Below are 6410 nucleotides of genomic sequence, written 5' to 3'. Positions count from 1 at the left end.
TGATAACTTAGTTGTTGAACAAGTTACTTGACAACAGCTGGTCATGGATTAGAAAGACACAGGCAATCAACTCCATATAATTCCTGTGTTAAAGAAAGTCAATGATTTGACCAATCAACTCCTGTTGTCGATTGGTCTGGCTGTCATGAGTTGATTGGTCAGGATCATAGTAGAAGTTAGTAGTACCAAGATCATCTCATGTCATTAGACATCACAACACAAACCATCAATGATGTTGTTATTCAAATTATATTTCAATGCTCATATGGATAAGATACTGTTTTTCAGTACTCATCACAATTGAATTTAAATCAAATTAATTAATAAAATCCATGTTAATTGGCATTTGCATAATATAAATGACATCCACGAATTCATGTTTAAGGGTGCTGAACTTAAATTAAATAACAAAAATTTATTAATATAATATAATATATATATTTTAATGTTAATATTTATTAATACTAGGTAGCAGTGGTGTGCCACTTGTATTTTCTAAAATATAAATACATATTGCATGATTATTTTCATATTTGAATGTACTGTACTTTGAATTAATTAAAATTAATATTTTATTATAACCACATTATGTATCTTATTATAAATTTCTATACTACATGTGAATAAAACAGTAAAATTATTATTGTGTATTCAAATATCTGTGGTGGAATGGAAGCGCTGTATTGTCGAATACGGGACAGCTTCCAAGCAGCAGATTATACGCATTCACGCATGCACTTTACAGAGCACGAACCTCACATGGTTTAGCTGGTGGATGCTACACATCAAAATATCATATAACACTTCCAATGATTCTATCCAGGACTGGTTCTGGACTGTTAGCCACCTGCACGCTAGATATTTGGCTGCCCTCACCCCATTATGCGAATCGCGAGTAGATTTATAACTTAACCCAATTGATAAGAATTTACTGGTATGTTTTTATGATAGTTCTGTATAGTTGACAGGAGTTTAAAAAATCCATTAAAATATTTAATATTTTTATTCCACTCTCCTATCTTATATTACTCACGGATTTCAATGTTAAACCAGTGATATTACGATTTCGTATGTCCCATCTCTAAGGGGATGTAGAAAAAAAACGTACAATTCTTGTATAATGTTAAAAAATTAACCATTTCTTTGACAGCATCATTTACAACTAAATTTAATGAATGAGAGAGATGTACGAGGTACAGAAAAAGCTCTAGAATTTATTTTCCTTGAATTTACAATTTATGTATCCATTGTCGTAAAAATTTGTCTTTCCACTTTTTTCCCAAGACTACAAATATTCAAGTACAAAGTAACTGGTTTCGACTTATTTCTACGTAAGAAGTAGTTAAATAATTAAGCGATTAGGGAATTGGATACATAAACAAAACCCTGATGAAAGAGCCAGAATATTACTTAAACAAAAGCTTAACTGAACCAATCTATAGCCGAGTACAGTGGGGACTGATTTCTTCGAAATATTAGATGTAATAAAGACAGAAATTTTTCCAGTTCAGTGAGAGTGACCAAAAAGTTGTAAATTTTGAAATTTCCATGGACACCTGGCCCTAAAACGAATTAGTTAGAAAACAAATGACGGACAATCTATTAAGTTTAACATGTTTAGATTTTTACAGCTATGGTGAGAAACGTTTTAAAATCTACAACAACCCTGTCGTGTCCTTTGAGGTATATTAGTGATGCAACAAAAGATGTATTTGACATTGACTGGTATCGGCACTCTGGGGATTTGGCAGTCCGCGTGTATGCATGCTTTGCAACCGTCTTCGATTCCATCCATTAGCCACTCATAGGGAGCTATTTGACTAACTTGTAAGTGGTTAATATTTAAAAGTAAAGAAGATTTTATGTCATTTTTATGTATGTTTCTTTACAAAGCTATATTTAATTATAATTTTCTTTAAAAGTATATTAATACAATTGAAGAATATTTTGTACAAGGTATATATATCCACCACACATTTCATTTTACCAAGTAAGTTTTTTATAATTTTATTTTTAATTTTAGCCCTTATATCATGGCTAGCAATTCAAAATGTAATGGTGATATTGAAAATTTATTTTAAAAAGTTTTGGCTCAAGATCATATAATGAAAAAGAAAACATTATTAAAAGAGAAAGATCAATGCCTAAATTAAATATAAATACTTCAATAAAAAAATTTGTTTGACATTTTTATGATAAAATTTATGAAGACATAAAATGGCTTTGTGGATGCATAGAAATGCTAAACTTGTTTTGTTGCCCTTGCCTACTATTTTCAAATGAAATTAGTGTGTGGAATAAGAATGGCTTTGATGATTTAAATAATTTGAGTAAAGCTGGCAAAAGACATGAAAATCGTAAATGTCACATTGATTCTTTCGTAAAATTGAAGCAATTTGGAAATCAAAGCAGAATAGAATTTAATGTTAGTAAACAATATAAAATATTGAAAATTATAACAAGATAATTATGGCTAATAGATATAATAGATATATCTAAATTAATAGATGTTATATGTTTTTTCTCAAAGCAAAAATTGGCATTTAGAGGGCATAGGGAATCTATTCAATCTAATAACAGAGGTAACTATATTGAACTTGTTTACTTATTAAGTACGTCAGATAATCTATTAAAAATACATTTAGAGAATTCTATGGTTTTTACTGGCTTATCAAACAAACGAATACGAATGGACCCTGATGTGTAATTAACTGATTGCCCCTGTAAGTTGGCTTCTTACAGAAACAGCTTCCCTATCATCAAATGTCACGGCATGCTACTGCTAGGTAGCCAGTTCATTAAAACTAAAAATAATAAAATAAAAATTAAAACTCTGGTTTTTACACTGAAATGAAACAAAAATTAAAAATATAATCAAAATTAATTAATTAATTTAAATTAAATTCAAAGCAATTGAAACATATTTCATAAAGTGTGGATAAAGTGCTTGTTGCTTGTCTTGATTGATTTGGTTATAATTCATCCAGGCAGAATCAAGTCTCACTATTTACAGCACTTTTTTGTAAAGTGATGGTTTGATTGATAGTGATGGAAACTTTTGCTTTAATGTATATATAAAATGGATATAGATAGCATTATGTTGTATTGCATTTGTAAGCATTTTGATGCATGAAATACAGCTAAAAAAGGTGGGAAAAAAGGCTTTATTTTGGTGGTCAGGAACGGATTAATCCATTTTTTTATTGTTTCTTTTGGGAAAATTTGTTTCTGTTTTGAGAACAAATTGGTTTTCAAACAACTTTTAGGAACAAGTTAAGTTCAAAACCTGAGGTTTGATTGTATTTGTACAGCACTGATTGCAATGGCAGATATATGGGATTAAGTCTTCTCTATCAACACAAAAAAAAAAAAAAAAAAATTAAAATTTGTTTGAACTTCAAAACATTTATGATGGCAAATATGGTTTATTGGATCATCATCATGCACCTGTTAATAAAAGCTACTTATTAAGTATTCAAATATTATTAGTTTTTTAGTTAGCCCCTCTTTGGGTACTTCTGGATCTAGTACTATATGACTGAATTCTACATGAAATATTGAACTAATGAACTCAACTAAAAATAGTCCTGTTTGGCTGTGTTTAATTGGTTAGTGATGGTGAGAAGGGTCACTACTTGGCTAGGAAAACTAAATTTAATGGACTTATTTAACTAAATTGTTTAATTAAACAACTAAACTAAATTACTGGATATGTCTGAACAAGTCTTGTAGCAGATGTGCAAAATGTTTAGGAATCATTTTCAAGAAGTTAAAATAGAAATATTATTTTGTAATTTATTCATTCAATTTGCTGCCATATCTTTTATCATTTAATTTTTAAAATATATTATGAACAAAAAGTTTTGGCTTTATAAAGAATATACTAAATGTAATAAGATAAATTTAACAGTGAACAAACAACAACACAAAAGACAATGTAAATACGGCTATACTCAATTATCTGAAACTAATGTGTTTCTGAAAATAATTTGAATATCATAAAGGTTTTCATTGTGAGAAATTAAGCAATGAGAGAAATTCTAACTTGTTACCAGTCCATCTAAATAACCTCAATTAATTCTCCAAATGACACTAAAAACACTGTAAAAGAAAAAATTTAACAGTCAGTCCATATTTTTACTTGGTATTAAACATTACAAATTCCAATTAACTTACTAACAAACATTTTAGCTATTAACAAAAATTATTAAAGGAATTCAGCAATTCAAGTTGGTGAGCAATGAGTTTGTGAGCAACAATTCAACAAATAAATTTACTGCCTTTACTAGAAATTGTGTATGAACTCTGTTTTCTTTATACAACAATGAAAATGTTCACAAAACACAGTACAATGTATAGAAAACATAGTTCTTATAAATATTTTTTTTTTATAATGCATTAAATATGATAATCATTTGACTATACCAAGATAGTGTTCACATTTGCATTGCATTTGATATGTAAATGATTTCTTCTTCACCCAACTTGAATTGCTATTTTTAACATTGCAAGTTAAAATTGACTTGTAAAAATGTTCACTGAACAGAAAAAATTTCTTTTAGCTTTGTTTCGTTTAACCACGCTGATATACTTCTCTATACTTAAATGGTGAATACTGTCTCCTCTTTATATTGTTTGATTCGAAAAATCATTTAGAATTTGTTTTTGTTAATAAATTTATTATTATTTAACTTTATTTAATGAATTCATTCAAAAGATTTTGCTTCTGTTCAGCCATAATTATACGACCTTGACCTTGAAAATCATTAATACAAATTTTCAATAAAGCAAACTAATTACTGTTCTCCTAGCAATTTGTATTAACACAAGTCAACGGTATTATCAAATTTGTGTTCAACTATATTGATTCCAAACTGAAAATGTAAAAACTAATATTTGATTTTTCTATTTTAGTTGTTCTTTCTGATATGAACTTAGGCCTTAGATTTTATTTGAACACCAGATTCTTTTGATAACTTGAACTTAGTCATGTTATTTAAAAAAAAATTGTTTCCTTGCATTACCTCTTCCTAAATCTTATACATAACAACTTGAACACAAAAATTATTTAATTGAAAATTGAATGAGAACTTGGTACCATGGAAATGAGAGTTAAGAGAAGTTGAACAGACATTATTCACTATAATCTGTAATTTATACTTTGCTTCTATTTTATTTCTTTAATCTCAGTATATATAACTGGTCAAAACACCTTAATTCCTAGAAAATTAAGATGTTTTGACCAGTTATATGTTGAGACTATATTCACATTCAAAAACAAATTGAATATGTTCTGATATAAGAACAAAAACATTTCTAATAAAATATTTGCTATGGTATCATGAAGTAAGAACTTCTCTTAACTCTCATTATTTAATTGTAATTTTTAAAAGAATTTTGTTTCTTATAATGATATGGGGATCCATATCCATGAATCTAACTGATTCACAGGACCATTTAATACTCAAAAGTCAACTGAACAGCATGTAGTACCTAAAATTGAAATAATACAAAGTTATTGTCTAAAAGACAAAAGCTTCTGACGTTAATGTCCTTGGGAAGAATGAAACTCAATTTCTGAATTCTTGTATGAAAAAGCTATAAAAATATGAGGGCAGTTTTTTCCAAAAGTTCCAAGCTGGGTGGAAGTCTTCACACATTAAAGGTGTGACGACTTCCACCCAGCTTGGAACTTTTTAAACAACCAGTGGATAGCCCCAATTTAGCACTGAGCGACTTCCCCTTCTTTCCTGAACTGAAAACGTGGCTAGGAGGGCAGAGGTTTGAGACTAAAGATGATCTTCAAAACAACATTTAAGGCCCATCTCAAGTCATTGACTGCAACATTCTATGAAGAGGGCATTGAAAAGCTCGTCCACAGACATGACAAATGCCTCAATCTTCACGGTAATTATGTTGAAAAATGTTTAGTAATAATTCATTTTGTCATTTACACTTGTTTTTTTTTTTTATGGACCATCAGAGGTTGGAAAAAAAAGCCTATATACAGTACTTGAAAATATGAAGATTGTTTACAATGAAAAAAATTATTTTTACAGTATATCATAAAATACAATAGATTGAATTTCCAGCAATACAGTAGTTTAATATTAAAGTTTTTGATCAATTTAACTGATCATCATTGGCAAATTGAAATACAGTAGAGCATTGTTTATCCGAATCAATTGGGGACTGGGATTGTTCGGATAACTTATTTTTCGGATAACCAATTACTGTATGTACGAAAAAATATATTAATTTATCCCGTGTTGAAATTTTTCTCCATTGCGTGTCGCTTCGCGTTGAATTTTTGTTGATGTTAAGCCTAACGAAGACTATTGTATCGTTAAAAATTATTTTTTTATTTTGTACAAACAAAATAAATATATTGAAAAATATGAAAACAATAA

This window comes from Centruroides sculpturatus, unplaced genomic scaffold (assembly GCF_000671375.1).
Source record: "Centruroides sculpturatus isolate CEXI.00-Female unplaced genomic scaffold, Cexi_2.0 scaffold372, whole genome shotgun sequence".
Lineage (NCBI taxonomy): Eukaryota > Metazoa > Arthropoda > Arachnida > Scorpiones > Buthidae > Centruroides > Centruroides sculpturatus.
Note: the sequence above shows the minus strand (reverse complement) of the source record.